Raw genomic sequence first — 15514 nt, forward strand, 5'->3', positions numbered from 1 at the left:
CCGTAGTAATACCCCTTGCCCATGAACTCCTCGGGCACCGCCTCTGCCGCTTCTAGTCCTAGGAGCCACCCCACCTCCTGCTTGAGCAGAGCCTCACGCGAGGGGTCCTCCAATAGGGACGGGACGGCGGGTGGTTGGGCGGAGAGGAAGTAAACTGGAAGGCATAACCCTGGGAGATGGTGCTGAGGACCCATCGGTCCGAGGTTAGCCGCGACCATTCTGGGAGGAAAGCACACAACCGGTTGGAGAAAGGGAGCTTTATTGAGAGTGGATCCCTGATGAAGACTGCCTGCTTGCCCTTAGAGGAGCCAGGCTGGGGGGCCGGCCGAGACGGCCTCTAAGGCATCTCTTATAGTCCCGCTGTTTCTTGTGGGCGGCCTCATACTTCGGGAGGGTGGCCTGGGCAGGAGTCTGCTGCGCCTTGAACTTAGGTCTTGCCGGAGCCGGTACATATAGGCCCAGAGTCTGGAGGGTCGTGAGGGAGTCTTTCATGCCGTGCAGCCTTGTATCTGTCTCCTCCGCAAACAGGGCTTTCCCGTCAAATGGGAGATCCTGCAGGGAGGACTGCACCTCGCTGGAAAGCCCAGAGAGCAGGAGCCATGGCACCCGTCTCATGGACGCCGCGGAGGCCATAGATCGTGCGGCCATATCTTCAGCATCCGAGGCTGCCTGTAGGGATGCCCTAGCGGCCGCTGCCCCCTCCTCCACTAGTGCCTTTAACTCCTTTCCATTGCGCTACTGGAAGCCTGCAATTGGAGGCTGGTGTCTGCCACAGGGCATTTTAAATTTTAGCCACCCCTTAATGGAGAGGCAAGGCCACCCTACTCATGCCGACGAGGACAGCATGTTAAACAGGGAGTCTGAGGGCTCTTCCATCTCCTCTGCCTGGAGATGGAGGCTTGCTGCCACCCTCTTTAAGAGTTCTTGATGGGCCCTGAAGTCCTCCTGCGGGGTGGAGGGGGGCGGGGCCACAATCACCTCCTCCCGGGCGGGGCAAGAAGGCCAGTGCAATGCTCTGGGTATCGGCCGGCACTGGAGGGTCCACCACCTGGTCAGACTCCGGGAACGGTGCCGAGGATGCACGTCCCACCGACTCCTTCCTTGGGGGTCTGGAGGGGGAGGCTGATGGTGCTTCCGAAGCTCTGGCCATCGAGCAAGCTCCCACCGGGGACTGTGCCAGAGGCCACGGTGCCCATTGGTACCATTGGGCTGGCCACAACGCTCGGTGCCACTGCACCTGCTACACCACCGGCGGGGCTGGCTGTTTGGCTTGGCCCATTGAAGGACGGCTACGAATGGAGGCCAGGCTGGCGTACGATCTGCTGGACCGGGAGGAGCGGTGGTGCCGGGATCTACATTGGCCACGGGACCGCGATCTCGACATGGAGGACCAGTACCAATGGTAGCAGCTGCTCCGCGAACAGCCTCAACGGGCAGACCCGCGACAGCGAGACTTGGAGCTGGAGGCCGAGTGGGAACGGTGTCAACAACCATGCTGTGACCGGCGGTCCCCCCCCCCGAGACAAGGACCGTTGGCGGCGCCTGCCGCGGTCCCGTCAACGATTGCTCCTCAAGGATGAGCGATGCCGAGAATCCTGGCTGGACGGAACCCAGCCAACAGTCTGGTAGGTGTCAAGGGCAATCCATCTGGACTCTGCCCTGAGCAGTCGCTGGGTAGCGAACGGCTTCGGGAACGTTCCCCGCACAGAGACCGATACCGAGCCGGAGGCGACTGCGGAGATCCAGCGGTGGCTTGCCTCTGGAGCATGGGGCCGACATTGGAGGTGCTCTTGGCACTGGTATGGACATAACGTCCCGGGCCGCCTGGAGGGCTTCAGGCGTGGAAGGCATCCGGACATCTGGACAGGCCTGTTCTGAAGGGGCCGGGGTACTCCGCTCAATGTGAGTCGAAGGCCTGGAGCCCAGTGCGGAGTGAGGACGGCCCAACATGGGTCTAGCCTCTGTCCCAGATTTCCCTCGGTGCCGCTGCGAAGAGGGAGTCTTCCTGGCCATGAATGGGGAGCAGTGTGAACTGGTCGATGGGTCCCGAGGGTTGCCGTGTACCAACGCCGCCATGCCGGGGACTGGTTTGGAGATGCATGCTGGAGTCAGGGTCAGCGCCGACTCCATCAGGATGGCCCGGAGCCTAATGTCCCTTTCTCTTTTGGTCCGAGGCTTAAACGACTTGCAAATCTTGCACCTTTCGCTGATATCGGTTTCTCCCAAACAGTGCAAACAGTCTGCCTGTGCGTCACTTCTTGACATAGAACGCCTATAAGGGCCGCACGACTTAAACCCTGGCCCGGGCTCGCTGATTGACTAAACTAACTAAACAGCTAACTAACTACAGGTACTAACACTGAACGAACTAAGAGTACTGGGGATCGAGCCACAGCAAAGCTGGACCAGAGTAGTTCCGAAGCACCTTCACTGGCGGCAAGAAGGAACTGAGGGTGGGGGGAGCGTGCAGCTCCCCTTATACTGCACCAGGCAGGCGCCACTCCAGGGTCACAGGGGGCACTCCCCCCCTACGGGTACTGCTAGGGGAAAAACTTCTGGCACCGGTGCACGTGGTGAGCACACACACTTTTGTGGAATACACATGAGCAATCACTCGAAGAAGAATAACTGGATTCCCTTTCATGCTGGGGATGGTGAAACACCAAGTGTCTTGCCTGTCCTGACAGTTTACAGACTCAGTTCCATCAGGACTACAACTCCCATAATGCACTCTCTCTTTTATCACTGTTTATTCTTCATTGGTTTAACTTAGAAAGATCCCTGGCCTTAAAGAAACACTTTCCATCACTCCTTGGTACTAAACCCTGGTCTACACTAGGACTTTAGGTCGAATTTAGCAGCGTTAAATCGATGTAAACCTGCACCTGTCCACACGATGAAGCCCTTTATTTCGACTTAAATGGACAGCACTCTCAATTCAGATGCACAGTTGTTTGCCGTTGCTCTGATGCAGGGAGGGGCGACTGACGACATGGCTTACAGGGTTGGCTTACAGGGAGCTAAAATCAACAAAGGGGGTGGCTTTACATCAAGGAGTATTTCAGGCAGGACTTCACGGAGGGTTCCAATAAGAAATGGTGCACCTAAGTTATTGTTCTTATTGGAACAAGGAGGTTAGTCTGGCCTCTGATTGATACATGACTAGATTTACCTCGCTGCGCCTTCTCTGTGAGTGACTGCAGTGTGACCAAGAGGAATGAGCTCCCTAGACGGGAGCTGGGGGGGGGGGGTTTGCAAATGAGTACAAAACAAATCTGGTCTATTTCTTGTTTTGATACACTCCATCTATCTTTTACATCTTTGGCTGGCAGCAGACGGTGCAGAAGGACTGCATGCCATCCACATCTCATGGCTGCTCGGCAGAAGATGGTACAATAGGACTGCTAGCCATCCTCATCTCTTGCCTGCCCGGCAGAAGATGATGCAATAGGACTGCTAGCAATCCGTATCACCTGCCTGCTCACCATAAGATGGTTCAATAGGACTGACTGCAGGACTAAAGAGAATGACTTCATCAAGTCACTCCAAATTTAGTCCCTGCACCAATGTCTGCCCAGGCACTCCTGATCGACCTCACACAGGCGACCAGGAGCACCTTGGACATGACTATGATGGCTACCAGTCCTATTGCACCGTCTGCTGCCACAAGGCAATGGGTTGCTGCTGCTGTGTAGCAATGCAGTACTGCGTCTGCCAGCACCCAGGAGACATACGGTGACAGTGAGCTGAACGGGCTCCATGCTTGCCGTGGTATGGCGTCTGCACAGGTAACTCAGGAAAAAAAGGCGCGAAACGATTGTCTGCCCTTGCTTTCACGGAGGGAGGGAGGGAACGGGGCCTGACGATATGTACCCAGAACCACCCGCAACAATGTTTTAGCCCCATCAGGCATTGGGATCTCAACCCAGAATTCCAATGGGCAGTGGAGACTGCGGGAACTGTGTGATAGCTACCCACAGTGCAACGCTCCGGAAGTCGACTCTAGCCTCGGTACTGTGGAAGCACTCTGCCGAGTTAATGCACTTAATGCACTTAGAGCATTTTCTGTGGGGACACACACACCCGAATATATAAAAACGATTTCTAAAAAACCGACTTCTATAAATTCGACCTGATTTCATAGTGTAGACATACCCTAAGCTGTGTATCAAACATAAGCTACTTCACTTTCAAGGTCCTTCACAGCCTATCCACACACTATTTAGATCTCGTTCAGTATTGAAAAGTCAGCTCCCACCTGTGATCAGCTTAAGATACCAGCCTTCACTGCCCATTTGTTAAATTTTCAAACATGCATCTTTGTACTTTTCTTCCATGCTGCCCTTCACATAGGGAGGGGCTCTCCATAAACATCCACAAAGCCATTCATGGTTTTCCTTCAAATCCCTCCTTAAAAACTTTCCTTTGCTTACAAAAATCTTGATAAAGGTTGTGCTGCTGGTGTGCTGAGACAACAGCCTATCCTACTGGCTAATACGGTCTCACCGTTTGCTGGTACTCCCTCATCAATCTGTCCATATCCATCTGTCATCTCTTCATGGACACTTCAACTGTAAGCTTGTCTGGGGCAGGGGCTATCTTTTTGTTCTGTGTTCGTACAGTGACTAAACAGTGGGGGACCTGGGCACTACAATACAAATAACAAAAAACTAATAATACAAAGCTTTATGAAAACGTACGCAGCTTCCTTATTTCAGTCATTTAACACTCAAGTGCAAGTAAAGACACTGAATGGTGACACACTGGAAAAAGTCACGTCTAGAATGCAAGATGGGAGGGAGCATTTTGGAGACACAAGTTCTCCAGTTCTCCTTTGTTACTACCTAAACAAATAGGGACATGCAGAAATCGGGCTGCAAGTCTAAACACTACAAAAAGACATGACGACTGTTATTGTGCACCCAGAAAGGTTGTGAGTGATTAAGAGATGAGCATCTAAAGTTACAATATACCAATTTGTTCACACCTGTAGGACTGCAGAGAAAAACCTGACTTCAACCTCATCCTGCAGCCTGTACACATACAACTCCCATGGACTCGTCAGGAGTTGCACTTGATAAAGGTCTAGCCAGAGGACCAGGCTCAAAGTGCCATATTGTAATATGCGCCTCTGTCTCCAAATCCAAGCAGTTAAGGAGGAAGATCCCAGTTCTGAGGGCATTCACTTTACGCCAAGCAACATTTAAATGGATTTTGAATCTACTGCACACAGTACAGTGCAGAGCACTGGGAAATTGTCACTGCATTAGGACAGCCTCTCCCTTTGCTGGTTCAAAACAGTAAGAATGAAAAGCTTATATTACACTAGCAGGAGGTGGCCATCTCACTAATTCAATACAGGCATCTCACTATGAAGTCTCCAGATAGAAGTCCGTTTCCATTTCTCTCTCTAGTGACAGGATTAGACTAGTGGAACAGCGTACAAGAGTGCCTAAACACTGAAGGAGATTAAGCATTTCTAGAGTGCCATAAACAGGTATGCCATACCAAGGATTGCCTGTTAGTACAGACTTAAAGACCACATACTGCAGATTACATTGTATACGCTATGTGATCACGACAGCAGCGCACACAGAACCCCGAACTGAATTTGAAAAGTCAACTGGATGCCTGCTACTGCTACACTTGTGTTGTTACCTCAGATACATTTCCCAGCTTCGGTATCCTAGAGGGAAAATGAAAAAGACGACAAGCTGATGATTCTCACATTGTTCGTAAGCTTAAATTTCATAATTATAAAAGTGCAAGAGAGGGATGATTAAGGAACCGCCCAGGTAGAACAGCAGAAAACTATTGCAACAGATGCCTTGTGGGTTTAGAAGACAGATGCATGTGGAGGTGCCAGTCGGGTGAGAAAGGTAATACAGCTATTTACCTCCCACAGTAGGGCTTCAACCTAGACTTGTGTCTGCAAGTCTACATTGTTCTATTTTCTGACCACCAAATTCTAGTCACCCCGCATTCTTCTATGGGTTTGTTTTTAAAATCCCACCTGCAATTGCATGGCTTACTAAATTCATCCAAATACTACAACAGCTTTTACAGCAGTTTGTATCTATGAATCTCAATGCACTTTAAACAACAATGATTTAGTTCCGTGAGATAGGGAAATGGTGTTGTCCCTATTTCACAAGAGGCAAAGGATCAGAAATTAAATGTCAATATTTTCAAGAGTATCACACTGCTTCTGGGTGCCAAATTTGAGACCCCATACCTGTAGGCCTCATTTTCAGAAGCGCTAGACACTTACGGCTTCCACTCCTGTTGTGCCCATGGTCTGCAGCTGGGAAACCAAAAATTGAGGTACCCCAAAATAAATCAGTTGCAACTCTTGAAAATGTTGGTTTGAGTGACTTGTTATTTGCCAAATACAATATTAAGGAAATTAGTTAGGGAAGTGGATTGGACTGAAGAATTTATGGATCTAAAGGCAGAGGAGGCCTGGGATTACTTTAAATCAAAGATGCAGAAGCTATTGGAAGCCTGCATTCCAAGAAAGGGGAAAAAATTCATAGGGAGGAGTTGTAGACCAAGCTGGATGAGCAAGCATCTCAGAGAGGTGATTAAGAAAAAGCAGAAAGCATACAGGGAGTGGAAGATGGGAGGGATCAGCAAGGAAAGCTACCTTATGGAGGTCAGAACATGTAGGGATAAAGTGAGACAGGCTAAAAGTCAAGTAGAGTTGAACCGTGCAAAGGGTATTAAAACCAATAGCAAAAGGTTCTATAGCCATATAAATAAGAAGAAAACAAAGAAAGAAGAAGTGGGACCGCTAAACACCGAGGATGGAGTGGAGGTCAAGGATAATCTAGACATGGCCCAATATCTAAACAAATACTTTGCCTCAGTCTTTAATAAGGCTAAAGATGATCTCTGGGATAATGATAGCATGACAATTGGGAATGAGGATATGGAGGTAGATATTACCATATCCTAGGTAGAAGCGAAACTCAAACAGCTTAATGGGACTAAATCGGGGGGCCCAGATAATCTTCATCCAAGAATATTAAAGGAATTGGCACCTGAAATTGCAAGCTCATTAGCAAGAATTTTTAATGAATCTGTAAACTCAGGGGTTGTACCATATGATTGGACAATTGCTAACACAGTTCCTATTTTTAAGAAAGGGAAAAAATGTGATCCAGGTAACTACAGGCCTGTTAGTTTGACATCTGTAGTATGCAAGGTCTTGGAAAAAATTCTGAAGGAGAAAGTAGTTAAGGACATTGAAGTCAATGGTAAATGGGACAAAATACAACATGGTTTTACAAAAGGTAGATCGTGCCAAACCAACCTGATCTCCTTCTTTGAGAAAGTAACAGATTTTTTAGACAACATGGGGAATTATTAGTTAAATTGGAAAAGATGGGAATCAATATGAAAATTGAAAGGTGGATAAGGAATTGGTTAAAGGGGAGACTACAACGGGTCCTACTGAAAGCTGAACTGTCAGGCTGGAGGGAGGTTACCAGCGGAGTTCCTCAAGGATCAGTTTTGGGATCAATCTTTTTATTACTGACCTCGGCACAAAAAGTGGGAGTGTGCTAACAAAGTTTGCGGATGATACAAAGCTGGGAGGTATTGCCAGTTTAGAGAAGGACCAGGATATCATACAGGAGGATCTGGATGACCTTGTAAACTGGAGTAATAGTAATAGGATGCAATTTAATAGTGAGAAGTGTAAGGTTATGCATTTAGGGATTAATAACAAGAATTTTAATTATAAGCTGGGGACGCATCAATTAGAGGTAACGGAGGAGGAGAAGGACCTTGGAGTATTGGTTGATCATAGGATGACCATGAGCTGCCAATGTGATATGGCCGTGAAAAAAGCTAATGTGGTCTTGGGATGCATCAGGCGAGGTATTTCCAGTAGAGATAAGGAGGTTTTAGTACCGTTATACAAGGCACTAGTGAGACCTCACCTGGAACACTGTGTGCAGTTCTGGTCTCCCATGTTTAAGAAGGATGAATTCAAACTGGAACAGGTACAGAAAAGGGCTACTAGGATGATCCGAGGAATGGAAAACTTGTCTTACGAAAGGAGACTCAAGGAGCTTGGCTTGTTTAGCCTAACTAAAAGAAGGTTGAGGGGAGATATGATTGCTCTCTATAAATATATCAGAGGGATAAATACCGGAGAGGGAGAGGAATTATTTAAGCTCAGTACCAATATGGACACAAGAATAAATAGATATAAACTGGTCATTGGGAAGTTTAGACTTGAAATTAGACGAAGGTTTCTAACCATCAGAGGAGTGAAGTTTTGGAATAGCCTTCCAAGGGAAGCAGTGGGGGGCAAAAGATCTATCTGGCTTTAAGATTAAACTCGATAAGTTTATGGAGGAGATGGTATGATGGAATAACATGATTTTGGTAATGAATTGATCTGTAAATATTCATGGTAAATAGGCCTAATGGCCTGTGATGGGATGTTAGATGGGGTGGGATCTGAGTTACTCAGGAAAGAATTTTCTGTAGTATCTGGCTGGTGAATCTTGCCCATATGCTCAGGGTTTAGCTGATCGCCATATCTGGGGTCGAGAAGGAATTTTCTTCCAGGGCAGACTGGAAGAGGCCCTGGAGGTTTTTCGCCTTCCTCTGTAGCATGGGGCACGGGTCACTTGCTGGAGGATTTTCTGCTCCTTGAAGTCTTTAAACCACGATTTGAGGACTTCAATAGCTCAGACATAGGTGAGAGGTTTTTCGCAGGAGTGGGTGGGTGAGATTCTGTGGCCTGCGTTGTGCAGGAGGTCGGACTAGACTATCATAATGGTCCCTTCTGGCCTTAGTATCTATGAAACATCACCGGTGGAGCCAGAAATAGGTCTCTCAGCTTCTGACCTTCAGTCCTGGGTCTTTACCCAGAGACTACCCCCTTCCTCCCTTTGCTTTTTGGCAAGGCAACTTACTTCTTACCCTCCAACACCTTTAACAGTTGCCTCTCATTGCTCTTCAGAGCATGAAGCAGCATGGGGAGGGAAGGCTCAAAGATCCTAAGCATCTTGAGCGTTAGCCTGCAAAACCCATTTCTAAGTAACAGTGATATAGGTGGTGAATTCTGAGATTCCCACCACCACCACAACCTTTCTTCCCATTATAAGGCTAACAGAAGCTTCCCCAATAAAACCAAATTCCATCTGCTACTTGTTCTGAGGCAAGAAGGAAAATGTATTTCTTTCTCCCATTCATAAACAGATTGTTTGCCACACCTACACATTCTCTGGGCACCAAAACACAGCTCTGACTTTACAGACAGACAAGTGGGTCTGAAATCTGATGCACTAAATAGCAAAAGCAGGCTCATGCCATCCTGCCTACCTGAAGAGCCTGATTTATGCCAGTGCCGATGTGTTTCGCTTGGGAACATGCTGGTGTTGTAGACTTCAGCCAGTAATCCTAGCAACAGTAACAAGAGGCACATAGTTTCCCCAAACGTACCTATTTCAGCCAGAGAACAGAATGACATTGGCCTGGCACGTGTTTATCAGGCTAGGACAGCAGTTCTCAAACTGTGGATTCAAACCCCATTTTAATTGGGTCACCAGGGTCAGCATTAGACTTGTTGGGACCCAGGGCTGAATCTGAAGCACAAGCCCCACCTCCACCCAGAGAGGTGGGGCTCGGGCTCTGGCCCCTCGCCCCCTACCCAGGGTCATGTAGTAATTCTGTCAGAACAAGATCACGGTTCAATGAAATTTGAGAACCCCTGGGCTAGGATATCTAGGGAAGCCTCCAGGGGAAACACTTCACAGTTTGGAAACTATAACAGAAGAGGGCAACATGGTATCTCTTCCAAGGCACCATCCTTAACCTTCAGAATAGGTCTCAGCCTTCCATCGGAACGCTACTCACAAGGATGCCTAAAGCTACGATTAGGCTGGATATGTCACATTTTGAAGATCAGAGAATCCTTTTCTGTCCATTTCAGACTTTACACACTACTTGTTTCCCTCTTTACAGAAAGATGTGATGTGATGCAGCTATAGGATTATGACATGTAACCTATTTCCTTACAGCCCTCTGTATCCTTCCTTTTGTCACCGCAGTTGCATCTTTCCCTGCAGAGCTAGCCAGATTAAAACCCAAAAGTCAGACTGCGAAACCCACTGAAGAGGATCAATACAAAGTATAAGGCCTATACCACTACAGCTAACCCCCCACCTTCCTGTTCAGGAATACATTGTACTGTCTAAGCATATATATACACCCATATATGCACCCACACTACAAGGCTGTATGGGTGTAATTATTTCAGTAAAAAAGGTCACCCTCCCTAAACAGACACAGTTATATTGGTACAACATTTGTGCTTAGACCAGATAAATGCTGGTTAAAGAATAGGCCTGCTTAAACAGTAGTCTTGCTGCAACAACACTTGGAATGCGGCAGGAATGTGTCCGATATCTTGGAGGAAACAAGAGAAATTAATTTAACACCTCATGTAATAGGCACATATCAGCCAGTGCCCCACAGCATACCACCAGCTTGGTTTCCTGTCTCTCCTTTTAGAAGGTTTGTATAATACAATATCTCAGAGGGTTTTGGGGAGACAGGGGAAGAATGATGGAAATGTTAAGTTCCACAAAAGAAATCTGTCTCCTTGAAAACTCTAGCAGTATTCCCTCGTTGAGCTGCCTGGAGGAAAATGTGATGGAGGGCTTTTTTTTTTTAAAAAAAAAAATTGGGGGAGGGAGCGGAGAATGTGCATCTGGCAGCAGCTGCTTATACTGTGATCAGATGGAAAGCCAGAAGTGGAAAGTGTTTCCAAAGGATGGCAGATGTGCACATACACAGCTTCCTTCTTCAAACCACAGCAGCTTTGAGTACTTTAACACTGCATTCTCCAGGTGCCATTTATGTACATTAACAATCCTCTTCCTCCCCTTCCAATGCCTTTTCTATCCCAGCTTCAGATCACAAACAGGGAAAGATGCTTTATCTGAAGCATCTCTATTTCCCCTCTAATTTTCTCAGCTGTAATTAGCTTGTAGTAGCACGGCTGTGTATTTTCTACTATTAAGCATCAGAACTAGTTGCAAACAGCACTTCGGTGTGACAACTGATATCTGTCAGAATCCAACTGAAGCTTAAGTAATCGACAACTCTCAATTTATAGAAATCTTAAACCAACAGGGATAGTACAGAAGTTACACTGCCTGACTTACTGCAATGCTGTTAGAAAGCTGTGATTTCATTCAGACCAATAAATACTGTACTAGCAAAGGCCAAGTTTTCAGCTGGCCTGCAGTTTTGTATTCTCATTGTTAGAGATGCACCACCACAGAGCAGAAGTGGGTGCAAAAGCCTGTGTGGGCCCAAATTACACAGCTGAGCTACCAGTTCATGAGAAACCGATCCCATGCCTGCTGAACTTCCACAGACAATGGATCAGGTCCTTAGTGAACACAGTATTTTGGGAATAAAACAGAAGGCCAGAGCTGTAATCATCAGTTGGAGACAGATGAAAATGAAACCTCATGAGTATGTAAGCTCTTTGGGACTGAGACCAGGCAGAGCATGCATATTCTAGGCACTACTGGAAAGTAACAGTTTTACTACTAGAAGTCAGTTTTTCCACCAGATAGCAACCCAAGGTCGATTGTGGACACAGGGAGGGAGCCAACCCTTTTCGGTCTCCCCCTCCACCCCCAGCAAGCACAAGGAAATTTTCAAATGACCTTTTTCCTCTACATCTACAGATGACCAACCAGATTTCCTCCCTCTTCTCCTTCCCTCTGTCATTTAGATAAATAGCTTGGGAGACAACACATAAAATATGGTAAAGAAAACGGGAGAAGCCCCAGAATTTTCCATTATCTGAATTTACCTGTGTATGAGAGACAAGTAGCTCCTCTCCCCATCCCAATTCTTGTTTTTGGCAAAACAAAATCAATAAATCACCACTGAGAATTGGGTCTATAATCCCTACTACACCCTCAACATTTGTTCAAACGCAGAAGATAGCAAGAGACGTTTTGTAACCACAGTGAACATGCAAGCTGAAGGAGGATTTTTCTGAAGCTGCGACACTTGTCATGCTGACAATTTGGATCAGTACTGCCAATGTGGGGGTGGGGAGTCTCTTCACTCCATATACCACAGTACCAGTTTTCTGCTGACTTCAATTTACAGAAAGCCTGCATTCCATGCACAAAACCCAAGACACACGGAAGAAAGAATCTCTTGTTACTTCAAGATTAAAACACAACAACTGATCTCTGTTAAAGGCTCTGATTCAAAAAGGCCCATTATTTTACCAAGTCTTTTTGTTTGATAAATGACCTTTGAAATACCTGGTTTCAATGTATCACAGATTAATTTACTGCATTTTGCCTTTCCAGGCAAAGAAGTCTATATTTAATGTATTCATTATTCCTTTATCTGGTATTTATTTACAAAAAGACTTCTGAGTATTACTCAATACATTGACGTAGATCTATTCTTTGATACAGAATTTGCTTAAGTAGGCTTTACTGTATTTATTTATTTTTAAACAGGGCAAAGAAATAAATAAAAACCCCTGAAATGTACAAGAGTGCTATTTTCCCCCAGTTTACTACATCTGTACTTGAGTGGTTAGGATATAAAACTGTCATCTAGTAAGTGGGAGAGGATGAAACCAGAAAGTGAAATTGAAGAGTTATGCATACGAGGCCAGCACTCTTCTACCACATGAGATCATGATTATCTATTTTAGGTATTTTAAAGCACTTATCACTTGGCAGCTCAGAACCATGATCCGACCTCCCACTCACACGAAGACAAGACATAGAAATTATTTTTATGCATGGGAATGTTTTTGCCCTCGACAGAAGTTTATAAAACAACCTTGTTTAAGAGAGATGATAGAGTTGCAAATTATTAGAGACAGACAGACATGGAGAGCATAGGTCCGCTTCCTCTACAACCAGGAATTGTTCCTAATTGCACACATTCAATTATAAATTGTACCTTTTGGAGCAGGGAGATTAGTCTGTGGCCCCCCGCCTCCCCCATCATCTCCCTTATGAAAAAGGAACATCTATTAATGTGTTATACATGACACATTATGGAGGTGCTAAAGGCAAATCTATAGTTAAGGCTGACTTAAGTTTTGCACTGAAAGAAAGTATTCCACTTCTTATGTATGAAAAATACAAAATACATACGTCCTCCACAAGATTACAGCACTTAGCCGAGTACAGAAAGGATTTTCTGAGAATTTATAAGCAATTCTGTTAGTCTGAGTTAAGTTTCTTAAAGGACCCATTTCTAATTTTCACACCAGGCGTCAGACCTTTTCTGGTCCCTAATGATCTTAATAATAAAGCAACACACTCTTCAAACTCCCCATATACTTAACACTCACTGAAATCGCATGCATTAGCTAAAATCGATTTTTTTTAAAAAAAATACTAATAGCTATGTTTGCAGTTATACGTCATAGGTAAAGTTTCTCCTTCAGCACAGGCAGACACATATGTACTACTTCAGAGTTCTTTGGGGAATTCTATCTCCCATGGTTCTCAATGGGACTGAAGTCATGGGCTTCCCTTGACCAAAATGGACCATTCACCAGCTCTTTTCCACATCCTGATAACAGAAGGGTTACCATCTTCCCTAAGGGCAGCCTGGCTTCACTCCAATATAGAAAAATGAGAAGTGGTGGCCATTTTGCAATGCAGCATTTCTTCATGAGTTTCTGGGAATAAGTCCCATCCCCCCCCGCTTCAGTCTCTAAACAGACTGTTTATCCTAAAAATAATATTTTCAAAACCTACCTGTTGCACCAGATATATTCAAAACAGTAATAGTAAGAGGGACAATGAAAGGTACTTAAAATGAGCCCCAGCCAGTCCACATCCAGTCACCAAATCAAACTTAAAGAAATCACCAAGAGTGTCAACATTGTTTAAATAACCATAGTTTGAGGTAAATTATGACAATTCCAATATGAAAGAATTTTTTGTTTCCAGGGAAAAGTTACAACTTCTTCAGGAGTTTTTATATGTTCTGCTCTCACTGCTCTGACCCTGTTGTCCTCTTCCTTGAATCCCCTTCTCTAGCTGACTTTCATCCCTTCAGATCCCTTCAAAATTTCTCATCCTCACCCAAGAAGCTCTACATCTTTGCACTGGTTTCTCCCCCTACTCATCATCTTGCTTCTCAATTCCCCCCCAGTCCTCTGACCTTTCTACTGTGTCTCCTCCTCCCACACTTAGATTCATGCCTTCTGTTATGTCTCCATTGGAAGTCTCCTCACTTCTCATCCACCATGCCCCCTCTTCTTTTAAATCTCTTATTTCCATGAATCTTCCCCCAATAGTTTTCCTCACCACTGATCTCTCTGTGCCCCTTCTTCTAAAACTGCTGCCCCATATTTTGAGCGCACTTTATAGGTCGGGGATTATTATTTAATCAAGGTTTTATATAGGTGGTGTATATATTATGGAATTGTACTGGTGAATACTAATAAGAAAATTTGGGAAAGAAAACTTTGCATAATAAAAGGCAGTTGTTTCCACAAGTCAGTCATGTCTGCTTTAAAAATCATTTTATTTGATAGAGCGAGCAGCTGCTACGCCGTGCATGACTGAGTGTGGACAGGGGTAGAGTGTGGTGTTTTTTCACTGCTCCTCAAAAAAAAGTCCTGAAGTGTTCTTAATGTGAGTGTAATGTTATTATCCCAGGAATATCAGCCTGCAGTCACGACTGACTGATACAACAGGCCAAATATATTCACCTTCAGGGACATATTTTGAAAAGGCTGAAAATGCACATAAGCACATGTACCTGCAACTTGTGTGCACAAACTGGAGAAGTGAACTGCAAAAGGGAAGTTAGGTGCCTCACAGACCACTTGTACATAGGAGAGGTAGGTCAACAATATTAGGTAACCATTCACCAAAACTAGCAAGAATTTGTTGTACACACTCAGATGTGCCAGGCTTTTCAAAACCACAGGCTGCAAGTACAGCATGTGTACCTGTTAAAGAACTCACCGATTTTTTTTTTTTTTTTTGACACAAGAGCTTTGAAGTATTGCCCTCAGGACAAGCAAGTTACATAGGCAGGAGTGCTGAAGGCTTTAGACATAATGGGCCAGACTGTGATGCCTGTAGTCACAAGAGACAGTCTATATATCATGAGTAGTCCCACTGACTTCAGTGGAAACACATGTGGAGTGAGGTACTATACAATGTGAGTAAAGCTATCAATCTGACCCAATGTGAGCTTAATTTTTTTCTCGCCCACAAGAGGACCAAGAAGCAGTCTCTACTAGTAATCACTTTCAGTATCTCCATTATAACCTACCCATTCCACTTGCTCAACTTCAAGCTGCCCAAATGCTATTTAAAAAAAAAAAAAATATAAACCAATAGTTATGAGCTGTTTGAGAATTAGAATTGGTGAAAGATTTTTCCACTTAAAAAAAAATCTTAATCACTTCCCCCCTCCAAGAGAAGGCAGCTCAAAACATAAAAGTGAGCTTTCAAACTTCAAATATGGA

General features: G+C 45.4%; 1 protein-coding gene across 1 annotated transcript in view; it reads right to left on the bottom strand.

The window, feature by feature from the left end:
- TOP1 (DNA topoisomerase I) overlaps positions 1–15514 on the bottom strand; it is an 89367-nt gene that overhangs the window by 41184 nt on the left and 32669 nt on the right. The gene's annotated exons all lie outside the window — the stretch shown is intronic.

Source organism: Caretta caretta, chromosome 13 (genome assembly GCF_965140235.1).
Source record: "Caretta caretta isolate rCarCar2 chromosome 13, rCarCar1.hap1, whole genome shotgun sequence".
Lineage (NCBI taxonomy): Eukaryota > Metazoa > Chordata > Testudines > Cheloniidae > Caretta > Caretta caretta.